General features: G+C 49.5%; 1 long non-coding RNA gene across 1 annotated transcript; it reads right to left on the reverse strand.

Moving 5' to 3' along the window:
- Positions 1-4,395: 4,395 nt before the first annotated feature.
- LOC142924840 (uncharacterized) lies at positions 4,396-14,502 on the reverse strand. Its single transcript, XR_012941943.1, has 4 exons — positions 11,934-14,502; positions 10,957-11,101; positions 6,877-6,978; positions 4,396-5,761 (listed from the first exon to the last, which is right to left on the reverse strand). It is a non-coding gene; the product is annotated as an uncharacterized LOC142924840 (long non-coding RNA).
- Between the last annotated feature and the right edge of the window lie 580 nt (positions 14,503-15,082).

A 15,082-nucleotide genomic window follows, 5' to 3' on the forward strand; every position in this document is an offset into this window, starting at 1 on the left:
TGAGTGGTGGACATTTCACGTGACTATCGCTGGGAAACGGCACTCTATAAAACATCCACAAAGTGGAAGTCATTTTTAAAAACTAACTTTGTGAGGATGAAGAGAAGGGCACAGTCGCCGTGATGATGTAGCCATGAATTCATCTCGCGCGCAGATTGTTACATTGCGGGACTATCGGTGAAGGTTTGGGGAGGCCTCCGTGCAGCGCAATGTTCTTCACAATATTTCAGAGGGGGCCACTTTCGCCGATAAGCCATCGGTGTGTGAGGGCCGCCACACATTTGAAACCATTGGGATTTAACAGCACAATGATGGGGGGGGGGGGGGTGTTTTCGTATGTATATGTATTGTCAGGGGGCGCACTAAAAGGCACCAGGAGCCGGCAGTGGCCCTCGGGCCTTGCAAGGAAGAACACCGACTCCAAACAAGTGGATTGACCGAGGGTGTGATCGTTATATGACGACGATGATTTTTCAACAGAGACGTCTCTCACTCCGGGCGGACTCAACGTCCCACTTTTAAGACGGCAAGCACCTTGTGAACACGTTGTGCGTGGGATTTAGCTATGCGGGGAGATGTTTACGATAGTTGTTTTTATTTTGCGTCCAACCCCATGGGTCTGTCTAAGGATGCAAGGTCCCACCAGCTCCCTCAGCAAGAGCCCTCCCGCCTCCCCCGCCCTGTGTTTAGAACGCAACTAATCCACACGCGCTCACAACGGGGCTCGACCACAGGCAGAATTCCAAAGTCTGTGATTACCAACCCTGGGATGCACTGGTGAAGAGTCTGCCCTGGGACTCGTTGGTGCTGCCCTCGCTGCCCCCGGCTGCCCCTAGAGCTCGTTGTTGTTATCGTTGGTGCTTGGCTATGGTTGGGCCATCACTGTTGTTGGGCCATCATTGTTGTTGGGCCATCGTTGTTGTTGTTGTTGTTATCGTTGGTGCTGGGTCATCGTTATTGTTGTTATCGTTGGTGCTGGGTCATCGTTATTGTTGTTATCGTTGGTGCTGGGCCATCGTTGCTTCGTCCAGGGCTGTGCTGCTCTCTCTCGCTCTCTCCCTTCTCTCATCAACTCCCTCACCGCACCATCTTTTCTAAACCCGTTCAAGGGAGGGATTAGACGTCGCCAGCCCTTGTTGCACCAGCTCTCCATTTCCTTGTTCAATTAATCGACAAACCACCGATGATAATATAGCTTATACATGGCTCGTGGAGGTATTTCTTCATCCAACAGCGGATTACCAATGGCTGTAAAGTAAATAAAGAAAAGTCACAAATATTCGTTAATTTGTGTAAGGTTCCCAAATTATGGTTTCCATGACCCACCACGGTCCACTTTACCACACTTACCACTCTTGCACGTTCAAATACAAATGAAGTTGCTACGTGCTGCACACGCCATTCAAAAGTCACAGTGGCAGCGGCACAGCGTTGGTTAACATGGGCCCTGGTGCAAGGGATGAAACGGGTCCCGCCCCCCCTCCAGTCCCAATTCAGCCCAACACGTCTCGCTCTACGAGGCTCCTCGGAGCCCCTTGCGCTCTGGTGCAGTCGCACCGCCGGCACACTGGAGAGCGTTGGTGTACGGTGCTTTTTCTGGAAGATTTTTGCTGGTTTTTTTCTGGCTTTTTCTATTTGCGCATAGTCACTTTAAGATGTTTCCTTGTTCATGTTTGTGTTTTTTGTTTGTTGCGGTTGCACCCGATTTAAGAGCCAAATGGCTCACAGGGCTATACCAAATAAATTAAATGAAATGAAAATTGAGAGCTACGCCTCTGCCCAGGTGGTGTCGTGACGCGTCCGTGTAAGTAGAGCGCACGGCTGATAACTGTAGTAGACACAAAACAAAATACAAAGATCCCCCGTGTAGCCTTCAACAGACTGTTGGGGCAAGTGTTGTTTGCGAGTAGTACCTATGAAGGCCGTAACGGTACACGAGGGGGTGGGTGGCCAGCAACCACGCACGGCCACACCAAGTACTCATTTTGAGGCTGAGTCGACCTAGGGAAGGCCCAGGAATGGTTCAAATAATCGTCACTGGTGTTGGCCGTGAGCGGGAATAATGGAATTCGGATCGCTGGGTTCCTAGCGCAGCGCGCTCATCTCTACACTACCACTCCCCACTATAGACGAGGCGGGCTCCCACATTACACACACAGGGCAGCGTTTAGGTTATTACCAACCATAAACGCTACAAAGCTCACCGCAGAAAAATCACCACCACCACCGCTGCTTCCCGGTACGATGTTCCAGCAAGCTCTCACGCGCGCTGCGGACAACCTCCCCTTAAACCTGCAAGCGCGGGACTGCCTGCGAGCGAGGCACGGAGTCAGTCGGATTAAAAAGCAATTATTGTGAACGTGCGTGACAGCTGACGGTGATGGGGGAAGTGGAACTGGCGAACTTTTGTCAAGCCCAGCGGTTGGGGGGGGGGGGGGGCGACAGTAGAATAGAAAAAACACGGCGAGACAAATTGGTCGGCCAAGCAGACCCGCGGCCTCGAGCTATCGTTCGGAGTGTGCGCAAGGTGCGCGTGACAACACAAGCTACTGGAGCCGCGGTGGCGAGATGTTAACTAGCTCGCCTGGCATGCAGGAGGTTGTGGATTCGATCCCGACCCTGACGCCTGCTGTGTATTTGGAGTTTGCACGTTCTCCCCGTGGTCGCGTGGATTTTTCTCCGGGTCCTCCCGTTTTTTCCCCTGCACATTTAGAATCAACGTTGCGTTTAGAGTATTTGGCCGCTATCAATTTTCCACGTGATAAACCACTTTCTCTGAGCTATCATTTGTGGCCAGGTCGTTTCTAGAAAAAGAGCTGTATAACTCAGGTGGGCCTTGCCTGATCAAATAAAAAGCAGTCGTAGTTTCAAAGTGAATCGTGGCTTCGAAAGCTCAAACCGTCATCATTTTTGCGACAGACCGAGTGCCGATTGTGCAAGGTGCGTCATGGTAAAAATGTGCTCAGTGCAGATTGATCCATTCCTGGAATTTGCGGGCGATTCGATGAATTGTTAGGCATCAGTGCAGTGACCAGGTTGAAGGATGACTTTTGTTGTTGTCATATTGCGGTGAATTGCAGCGCCTCTCGTGGCTCCAGGGGTGATGAGAAGTAACGACTTACAAACGCATTTTATTCTCCCTTTCATGTTCATCGTCATATGATGGCTGACGGTGAGACTGGACAATCTTAATCCGCTCCTTCCTCTGGATCATGACAACAGCGATTATCTTTGACATCCTCCCGTATGTCCCACACGCACAGGCAACTTCTTCAAATTGAAAGAAACATATCCATTCGTTCCTCTGAGATTCGATGCATCGTGGTGAGCACCAGTAGCAATATTTGCGTAATGCATCGATGTTCACCGTGATCTCAAGCGACGGGAGGAATTTATGTATCTTGACCTTATTTTTCACCGTACGTAGCCAACCCTGGTAATCGGAGGTGTAATCTGTGGCTACACAAAAGGGGCACAGAGATGACCGCGATGAAACTTTGGGGAGGACCCTCTTGAAAGAAAAAAAAACAGTCTTGAGACTCAGTGAGGCTGTCCTGGGTGAACAGGCGACTCAACATCGATCTTGGGCTCGGGATGAAACTTATGAGATGGAACCTTTAACTGGTAAAAATAAAAAAATTGCCGTAATGCTTCTAAAGAAACGCCGCCCCCCCACTTCGGTAATTATGGGTTCCTCGATGTTGTTTCATCTTTCTATCCACACAAACGTGCACCATACCACTGGCTTGTCTTCTGAATGGGGGGAGTAACACAAAAATATTGTTTGAGCTTCATCTTTGCACATTAAATCGCATTAAAATTCCACAGCGTTGCGGTGGGCGGTGTGAAAGCGTTACATACGCGGCGTGCCCGCAGCGGTGAAACCATCGCGTATTAATGTACATCAGTGCGTCAAAATAGGCCTACAGTGGATAAACAGGTGGAGTAAAGATGACGATGCAGAGGCTTCCTCAGAACCTCACGAGCATCTGCTAGGTTTACCTGCCCTTGTACAGTAGTATAATCTTGTTCGTGTTGCGTTCCTTTATTCAATCCGCTGTTGGAAGTGGGTCCCCCAATGCCGTGTCAGTGAAGGGTGTAGTTTGACCATACTTCACCGTGCGGGTCAGTGGTGATTGACGAAGCCTGGGCCAGAAACCATTTCGAATATCGCTGGACACGCTGATGTTAACTGTAGCCGGGAATTGAACTTAGGTCAGTTGAAACAAACGTCCACCTCTTCCTCCTCCAAACCCCAATTCTAAAAGTAGGTGTATTCATCTTAGCTTTACCATTCTTTACACAAATGCATTATTAACCTCCACCATTCCAGAACCTTACCAGACGATTGCAGCACAAGGACAATGGCAATACTCTGCAGGGTTAAGTTAACAATTCGGCAAACTTGATGTTTATTGCAATTCACTGTGAACAGAAATCCCGCCCGCAGTGTATTCTCCTTCTTAATCACCATCATCATATTGGGAAACATTTAGCAAATATTAAATATGATGTAAAAACAATGCTCCGATACACTACGATTCCTGCTTGTGAATACATAATGACTGTTGATTTAACTGTTACCATCAGCAGCAGCAGTAGCAGCAGCAGCAGCTATTCGTTGATCTGTGACTGGGATGTAAATAGGAGGCAGGGCCAAGCCTTCAACGCCTAAACGAAACTTTTTATTTTACCAGGTAAGACCACTGAGCTATAAAGCGCTTTTTCAGACGCGACCTGGCCACAAATGATAGCTCAACGAAGTGGCTTATCACGTGAAAATGTATAGTAGCCAAATACTCTAAACGTACGTTGATTATAAATGTAGAGGGGAAACCCCCCAGGACCCGGAGAAAAATCCACGCGACCATGGGGAGAACGCGCAAACTCGGGATCGAACCCACGACTTCCTGCATATCAGGCGAGGTAATTAACATCTCGGCACCGCGGGGCCTGGTTGAACATGGGCAATCCATCATGCAGCCACTGATACGATGACTTCACTCGCTGGCAAAACTCCAAAATCGTCGTACTGCCCTCATCATATCCCATTCGTATCATTACCATTCAGCCTCCACATAATGCGTAACGGGTTCCAGTTTCACCTCCTGCTGCCTCACTCTTAACACAATGTCACCTGAGTGGCGATCGCGTGACATGTGCGCTCTGCACGATTACACGATGGAGCCGAAACTTGGCACTGACGGATGATGCGCATTGGTTGGAATTATTGTCCCGGCGGTAACCGCTGGGGCATTAGTGCATGCGGGCGTGGGTTCAAGAAACACACAATGCCATCCCTTTGTCCTGCTGGATCGGAGGCATCCTCGCACAGGGCTGGTCATGGGAGTCGTTCATCCGTACGTCGCCACTGAGGGTCGACACCTTTTTTCCGCTGTAGACCGAACCCGAATGGATTTCTCAGTCAGCCTGGGTTAATCGTCAAAATTGTGCAGCGTGCCTGAAAATAACGTTCAACAACAACAATAAACACCGGTACCAGATATAGGTGCAAATCAATTCCTGCCACCCGAACACAGATGCCAATTCCCGGCTTGTCCGAGTAAAACGCCGACCCTATTCCTCATGCTTGCCAGTGCCGGCTAGTGAAGGCGGAGGGGTGACCAGTACTGGTTAATTTCAAGTTGATTTCGTTTAACCAGGGGAGATAGCACGACTAACCACTGATGTTAAGCCATGGCTGGAAATCAAACTCGGGTCGTCGTTGGGGTGCGCAGCTCTGTGCGCAACTCCCTCCACTCTGTAACGAAATAAAAGGAATGGCAATTTATAACAATTTTACTGCAGCATCACAACTCCCCATTGGTGGATCGCGTGACACACGGGCAGGCGAACGGAGAGAGAGGAAATGATCAAGGGGACACGGAGATCCAAGTCGCTGACACGCGAGAAGCCCTCTGATCTGATCGCGAGTGGATTTTTGTCTGAGGGTTCGGTGGAGATCATGCCACGTGACCTGGTATCACCGAGAGCTGGATTCAAATATTCGGTTCGTGTGCCAACAATGTTTCACGAACGTTGTCATTCTATAAAGGGTCACGAGGTTTAAGATTGTGTAATTGCGATATGTGGTAAATGTAGATGACATAGTATACAGTGCATACATACGTATAAACCAAGTAGCCACTGGAGCATTGCACTTTTAAATATAGATTGAAAGCTAATTTATTTGGGGATGCTTTTGATGTTTAGTTTGCTGTCCTTCCCCGCACCTCCGATTCGTATGGTTGACTACGTACGGTGCAAAATAATGTCAACATGCAAATAATAATTTAGCGATTATGCACAGTCTCATGCATACTCGGTATAAAATTAAAATCTGTACCATAGTCATAATTTCAAAGAAAAAGAATAAACTTTTCCCAAAATAAAATTGAACTCACAAATCAATGCAGTGCATACGCAAAGCAGAGGGCAGTGCAGTTGTAGGCCCTCATCCAGCAGTGGATTGACAAAAGTGCTATACTGTGCAATGCATTTGTCCGAATGGCACAACTTACTGGGGGAAAAGTATAAACTTTCCTCAAACATGTTCAACACGTCGTCGGCTTGCGCGACCAATACGATCCACAATAGAGGTGTATGGGTTAGATCGCGTAAATATAAATGTGTCGTTAAACCCGCCACCACCCCACACAGTCAATTAGTAAGGTTTGTCACGTAAACAAAACATGGCAATTCGTTACTAGTACAGCACACAGGTGTGTTGGAGAGTAAACCCACAACATTTACAATTCCCCAAAATCAAATCAAACATTAGTAGTCGTGTATATACTTATCAAAACAAAGTGGCGGCAGTTAGATGTGCATTACATACGCAAATATTACACACGCAAAGAAGGATATTGCACTTACGTCTTTACAATCCTGTTAGAACCACGTGCGTTGACGTCACGTCTTTACAATCCTGTTAGAACCACGTGCGTTGACGTCACGTTGCAGCGTTGTGGTCTTTGCCTACAGCGGTCACGCTAATAAATGTTCCACGAGCGATATTCATGCCAGCGGCAGGAAATGCAAACCGTGTCGCCTTAAACAGAGTCCAGTTAGTGAGTACCTATGAATGCCCGAACGACACACGACGGGGTGGGTGGCCAGGATCACGCCCGGCCGCCTTCGTCTCCCTCCTGGCGATATGTACACACCGCGCAGGATATTAATTTGAGGCCGAGTCGACCTAGGGGAGGAGGCCCAGGACCGGTTTAGATAATGATGCTCACAGCGGGAACTGTGTTGCCGATGTTTGTGTACAACAGTCCGCTTTGCGTTCACGGCGAGAGCGCGTGCGGGACACGGAGCTGCCCCAAGGTAAATATTTATTGGCGACGGAGAGGCACAAAGCGCCATTAACCGAGGGGCTGTTCAGTTTCCACCGCTGCTCTCAAGACTTGTTAACGATTTGGGAAGTCGCCACAAACAAAAATAAACTCTGCCCTCCTGGGTATGCGCCGCCTTTGGCTTAACGAGCGGCATATTGTGATGACCTGTGTCGCTTTCGTGGTCTTTTAACAAACTCCTGTCAATTTAAAATTTGTGTTCGTGTTGTTATGACAGCCGGTTACACAATGGCATACTCAGAAGCAACACTTCTGCATGCATGCATGCTTCTGTCGTTGGCTGGCAGCATCTCAAATGTTCAGCGAGAAACGTCTGCGAGCGTCCACTCAGCCGGCTTCATCCATTGGGCCACCTCGACGTGAACGCGACGGCAAGAACCGTGGCCGATCGACCGCCCTCCGTAACGAGAGGAAACGATCGTGGAATGGAATTGGCCAAACATCCCAAACACAGGACCCTCCCGACAAACAGACTTCAGATTCACTGAGGCATTGCTACACGATTTGAACGTATTGGCGGGTACACCTGTGCGCAGTATGTAAATAAAAATAATTAATCAATGTTCGCAATAATTATTAATTTTTCAGTGATTCGCAAACCCTGGTCAGAAAATCTTGCGGCGGGTGGGGGGGGGGAGGCGGGGTGGGGGGGGAGGTGCGACAAAAATCAGTTATCGTGATGTTGAAGCAGTCGTAAAACGAATGTTGTGATCAACTGAACACGAAGCTTCACAAGTCTGTCGCTGTATAACAACCCAGCCTGATGACGATTGGCTATCTTCGTGTTCCCAAGGTAGAATTTGACTCATCGTGCCCCTACACTTGGTTGCACGGTTCCTCGATTAATTTCCGGTATCATTTCTTGGAGGACGGCGGCATCTAAAAGACGGTGACTCCTGTGGGTCATCATCAGCATACGTTCGGATGGGAGAGCAGCTGCTGAATCTCAGGCAACTTCTGATGGAGAGTCTGCAGCTCAGGCAAGGTGAACAGCGACATCGCCAGACAGTTGTATGAGGACCGCTGTGTTATGCTGCATCGGTGTACCGCCAATACGTCCATTTGCATTTTTGTTTTAATTTTGCGTTTACGGTAGATCGACACAGGGCGAATCATCATTACAAATAATAATTTTGCGGAGGTGAAGAAAATATTTTAGTAAAATGAAGAACAATCCACGCCAAGGTGAACAGCTAACAAAGTGTTAAGTCTCTCGCTGGCTTGGCACGGGAACTATGCAAATGTGACAGCGATTACCTCGTGCCGGGGCTGGCAAGCAAAACTAACAAGAGGAGACTTTGTTTTAGATCGCAACACAAGCGGTCGTCCTCAGGCGGAAAAAAAATAACCCGGAGGTGGAACTGCTGAATCACGTCGTGATTTATTAAAATTTTTTCTACCTACGTGGCTTTACCGAAAGAACCAAAGAGTATGGATTCCTGCAGTCACGAAAGTTTCAAATCAAGGTTGAGATTTTTTCTTTCTTGTCGAATTCGGTAAATAAAAAATGAGAGGAGGAGACGAGAGGGGATGAGGGGATGAGGAGACGAGAGGGGATGAGGAGACGAGAGGGGATGAGAGGAGGAGACGAGAGGGGATGAGGGGATGAGGAGACGAGAGGGGATGAGAGGAGGAGACGAGAGGGGATGAGAGGAGGAGACGTGAGGGGATGAGGGGATGAGGGGATGAGAGGAGGAGACGTGAGGGGATGAGGAGACGAGAGGGGATGAGGAGACGTGAGGGGATGAGAGGAGGAGAGGGGATGAGGGGATGAGGAGACGAGAGGGGATGAGGAGACGTGAGGGGATGAGAGGAGGAGACGAGAGGGGATGAGGAGACGAGAGGGGATGAGGAGACGAGAGGGGATGAGAGGAGGAGACGAGAGGGGATGAGGGGATGAGGAGACGAGAGGGGATGAGAGGAGGAGACGAGAGGGGATGAGCGGGGATGAGAGGAGGAGACGTGAGGGGACGTGAGGGGATGAGGGGATGAGAGGAGGAGAGGAGGAGACGAGAGGGGATGAGAGGAGTGCGGTTTCATCGTTGGCGGCAGCCAGGCCGGGGAGGGGGGTGAAGGGGGGAGAAGCCGGGAGGAGCTCAGCACTTTCTTCGCCTGACGAGGCAGAGGCAGAGGCGAGCACAGACGTCGGGGGGGTCGGGCGCGGATCACTGGGCACATCCTGCCTCGTCGGTAGCACACCCCCCCCATCGCCCCCCCCCCATCGCCCCCCCCTCCTAGCCCCCCCCTCCTCGCCCCCCCCCCATCGCCCCCACCCCTCCTAGCCCCCCCTAGCCCCCCCTCATCGCCCCCCTCATCGCCCGCCCTCCTCATCACCCCCCCTCTTCATCGCCCCCCCCCCATCGCCTTCTTGCATCTGCGGCTCGCTAAATGGCTGTACATGCTCCCTGCTTGCACATGCAACCGGTCTTTAGTTCCTCATCCTTCCCCCGCACCTCCGCTGAGCACGCTTGGGCTACGTACGATGCGAAGGAAGTTCAACATACATACGTACAGTTACGTACGTACGGCACATTTATATATTTACGCGAACTAACCCAAAACAACTCTATTATGGATGCATGCGTACGTAGCGCGTATTGCTCATTTGAGAGCGGGATCCGCAGAGTTGCAGCGTGGGAAAATGCGGACACCGCTGGGTTGGATCGTTCCCAGTCGACGGAGAGTGGCACCGGTTACCGACGGGGAGGGCGACGTGAAGGCTGAAAGCATTACCCCCCCCTCCCTGCCACCCCCTCGTTATTACCGATTGTCTAATTTCGACACTACATCAACGTGCAAGATGCAGAACACGCAGAATGAGAATCTTTAATTATTTATCACTGGAGGAATCAAATGAGCTCTAAAGCTCTTTTTCACAGATGTCCAGTAGGTGCGGGTGAGAATTTCTAAAACAGTGCAAAAACAAGCAGCGATTGGAGTGCCAAGTATAGGAATGGTAAGCAAGCCACTTATGCAGCTATATATACAAATTAAACGAAAGCTATCCGCTTCTTTTTTCAGAAACGACTTGGCCACAAACGGTAGCTCAACGGAAGTGACTTTATCGTGTGGAAAAAGGGGGCTTTGTCCTCCTGGGTTTTAAGAGTTGTCATTTCACACATCTACTGATTGGTTCCGTTTGATGTAGCACAGCGTACATCCATTTCAGGCGTGGGAGATCTCAATCCCTGCACGTGGCACAGTTACCAAACGCCAGAATGCCTTCATAATCACTCGGGCATTCTTGTTATATATATGTATTTTGTTACTTCATATAATTACACTATTTGGATTGTGAAGCATTTAAAATGCAACGATTTATCAAATCTCTGTCTTCGTGTAATTACTCTATGTTACAGTGCGTCTGCATTCGCCCCCCCCCCCAAATTGGGATTTTAAGGCGACACGCCACGCGCCCTCTGCTAAATGAACACTGACAGAGCAGCGGTAGCATTTGCTGGCAGTCAACGGAAGGGGGTAGGGGGGGCGGTGGTGAGAAAATAAAATGATAAAATAAAAACCACGGCCAACAAACTTCCTCTTCGAGCCGTAGCTTGCGACACCACGGAGCGAGCTGCCTCTGTTAATTGGTCCTCACCTCCGTTCCCAGCTGCCCGTTTGTCCGGGGGACAGCGGCTGTCACTCAGGCGCTGTCGACTTGCAACAGGATTTAAACAAATGGGGAGAGCCGACGGGTCGGTGGACGGCCCTTTAAAACCGCCGAGCAATCCCCTTGTCTGGCCCTGCAAGTTCAAAAAAAGCCATCGCTGTAATTGTAGACTCCGGGGACGTAGAAAGCTGATGCTCGAGAACCCCCACCCCCCTCCACCGCTCATGCCCTCCCCCGAAAAACCCCACAAAGGAGAAACTATTTTACGGACTCATCAGGACTTGACTGCCAGCGCACGTAATCCCCCTGCTTTCATTCTTTTCATTTAATTGGGGAGGCGTCTGCGCGTGATGTAATTGGCAGCTGTTTGGTCGCCTTCTTTGGGAAGAAGCATCATGGGCGAGCTCCATCGCTTGAGCCTGGAGAGTAAGCTGTGCGTGAGCCGCGCACACTTGACGCAAGATTGACATTTCACTGACACACGAAAAAAAGATGTGTCATGCAACTATCGGCGACGTTCCATGATATCGGCGATGTTGTGACTTGTCAAAACTTTTAAAGACAACGCAAGTAAATTACAAATAGTTGCAAAACGTGTCTTTGCAATGTCTCCATCGACATCAACGAAAGTTGACGACGCATATATTGTATTAATATTCGGACGGCAAAAAGACACGTGTATAAAATCCCAGCGCATTAGCACAAAAAGGTCCCTTAAGTAAAAACAAAACAAAAAACTTTAATTGATGTCAAGATTTCAGTTTCGGATTAAATACGCTCCAAAATATGCAGCACTAATCCCCTCGGAAGAAATTTAAGAGCCAGGGATGGATGAGAAGAGAGAGAGAGAGCGAGAGCGAGCGAGGGGAGAGGGAGAATGAGCGAGAGAGGGAGAGGAGAGATTACAAAAAAATGGAGAGGGGGTTGGAAGGAAGAAAAAGAGACGTAAAAAAACACACACACACCCAGGGAAGTCGACTCAATCTCAGCAGCTGCCACCGCGAGCCGGGCGCGAGAAACCGGATCGGGAGGGGCCCCCGCCGTGAAAGCCGCTCGAAGTGAAGACGTCAACATTCCCATGGCGGTCACGGAGACGATGGTCAAACGTGACCAACAACACGGGCCTGCAGGGCTGGGCGGGAAGTGTTAAACGGCGCATCGGGAAACTGCTGCAGCACAAGGAGCAGCAGCTGTACAAGGAGCAGCAGCAGCAGCAACAGCAGCAGAACAAGCAGCAGCTGTAGCAGTAGTGGTCGGAAGAGGAGTAAACATCACCTGGATGAGTGTTTGTCAATGTCAGCGGCAACGGCAGCGAGGACAGCACACTCATTAGCTGTAGCAATAGCAGCAGCAGCAGCAGCTGCGTTATCAGTAGCTGTCTATACTGTAACAGCACTCGCAGTAGCAGTTAGCATAAGTTGGTAGCAGAAGCAGTCGTGGTAGTAACAGCTGCATTGTTAGTCGCAGCAAAAGCAGCAAAAGCTGTGGTCGCTGCAGCAGCAGCAGCAGCAGCGAGGAGCTGTCGAAGTTGTAACAGCAGCAGCAGCAACAACACCAGCAGCACAAGGATCAGCAGTAATCGTAACAGCAGCAAGCTGCAGGAATAGCAAATGCATTTGAAGTAGCACCAACATCAACTATCTGGCTAGTAGCAGCAGTGGCAGTATAAGCTGTAACAGCATCTGCAGCAATATAGCTTGTCCCAGGAAACCCAGACTGATGTTGGCCGATCAAGGCACTTGTAATCTCCAGAAATGTGGTCAATTGAGCATATGTACACGCGTCCTTTGGCTTGTTTGTCTATGCTGTCGTTGACCGCGGTGTTAATATCCCGCACGTCTTGTAATGGTATTCCTGGGAAAAGTCGCATGCTGACACCCTCCGACTGGCTTTGAGCGCCATTCTCAGGATCCCCACCATCAGAACCCATACAAACCTACAGCCCCCCCCCCGCCGCCCATCATCTCACTCAAACTCCCCTCCACGCACTCTCTGCTCCAGCAGCCAAGGCCTGGTGTCAACAACTCATAAGTTCAACCTTCACTCGGCGGGGAGGTTGCTCCTTTCCTGCCGCTGCCCTTAGTCTGGAATTCCCCTTCCTCCCCCTTTTCAAGTCCCGGCTCCATACTTTCATTCTCCATCTCGAGATATTAATCCATGACATTGTCACCTCCGATAAGCACGGTCGGTTACGTTACGGTGCGACAAAAGTTCAATGTACATACATTGTCCTCTTCTCACCTTCATTACTTCTCTGCCTTGGTTAGCCTTCGATTCTGTAGTCCCCCCGCCCCTCCCCAAAATAAACAACTACATTATACATAAACAATGAAAAAACATGTACGGTAACAAACACAAACATCGTGGCACTCTGTCCCAGTGTGCATATCCCCCCCCCCCACCCTCCTACTCGCTGTGAACAGCGTTAGGAGACGCGGTCGCATTTAACCGTCTAACTAACCCACTAGAACTCCCCCCTGTAGTGTTGTATCAGCCACGCGTGGGGGTCACGCGCTCGGTACCGCGGTCTGCGGGAGATGATGGGAGCTGCGGTGTGTGGGGTTGGGGGGGGGGGTCACGGAAGTGGAACTGGTGGACGTTGTAAAGCCAGATCTGCGATGACTGACACCATGGGCAGCTGCTATTGTAAAAAAGAAAAAAAAATCCGTAAAGTATCTCAAAGAAAAATTATTCTGGTCAGCTAACCCTGCACCCGATATCGGGCTCCGAGTGAGGACCAAAAACCCAGTTGGGGTGTACGGTTATCGGAGCTTGCAGCGGGCCCCTGCTGTCAAGTCCAGTATAGCTTTTGCCCCCCGGTCTCTGGTGAGTTTTTTGATAATCCATCGATCCACCGGCTCAGCGTGACTTAGATCATTGACTCCATCAGGGTCGCCGAGCGTTGACTCCTGACCTCCTGTCCTTAAAAAGTAAAACTCGCGCAAAGCCAGCTCCTCATTATCGGTCGCGAAGAAGCCATCCGTTATGTGTCTGGTGCCAATTACAGTCGCGCGAAGAATTTCTGGGGGTGCATTGTCTGCACGGGGCGGAGGAGGGGAAGGAGCGGTGGTGCAGCGGTTAGCGCGCCGTCGCACGAACCCCGGCGACCCGAGTTCAATTCCCGGCCAAGCAGAACATCAGTGGCGAGTAGTATCTAAATTGGTACTCACCACGCACCCAGAGCCAACACCTCCTTCATCAGCCCCCATTGACCAGAGTGATGAAGTATGGTCAAACAAACCTGGCCCAAAGGTCTTCATCTAGCAGTCGATGATACCACTTTGTTACGAATGATGGCTCAGATGTATGGGCATTAATCTTGGAAGTATAATTATTCACATGCTTCTACGTTAACAATTTAATAAATTGTCAAAATTCAGGCTCACAATTCAAATCAGGAATCAATTATTTGTTTACATGTGGCTGGTACTAATGGCTAAACGGGTCACACGAACCTATAACGTATTACACAAACGAACAAAAACCGACTATTTTATTTTGTATGAAACACGTCGATTCTCTGCATGTGTTATAAGTTAACAAAATTACATAACAATTGTTGGACTCGATGCAAGCTAAGGACTCGGAATTGCTCTTGTTTGGTGTGGGGATTTTTGCAGAGGACGATTTACGAAGTAAAAAAATAACAGCAATCCTCCTGCAAAGTGCTGCTAACTAGAGAATGCAGGAGGAGCATGGAGTGGAAATCACAGCAGCAGGACACGCCTGGTGATCTGTAGTGAGGTCGTCTAAACGCCAACACCTTTTCTTAAAACCAGAAAATTGTAGAAACTCCGCATCAAGTGGGTGAAACCGATGTCTTCACTGGCATTCCTCAAAAGATGCAGACATTCAAAAGTACATAATATACCAAAACTAAATTTTAACCAACCCCCCTGATCTTTACACCTGATAGGCTTACAGTGACGACATCACCTTTACTCTATTTAAGACCGAAACAGGAAGACTTCTCAACAATTCTGACAAATCGCCTGATCAAGCTGGTTGCATCGACCAGCGAAACGTCAAACTGAAATTGTAAATGTTGTGGCTTTGCTCTCCAACACACCGGTGTGCTGAAGTATAAACTAAATGGCAGGTTTTGTTTACGTGA

The sequence above is a fragment of the Petromyzon marinus genome, chromosome 17 (assembly GCF_048934315.1).
Source record: "Petromyzon marinus isolate PM22_M1 ecotype Great Lakes invasive population chromosome 17, UKy_Petmar_22M1.pri1.0, whole genome shotgun sequence".
NCBI lineage: Eukaryota > Metazoa > Chordata > Hyperoartia > Petromyzontiformes > Petromyzontidae > Petromyzon > Petromyzon marinus.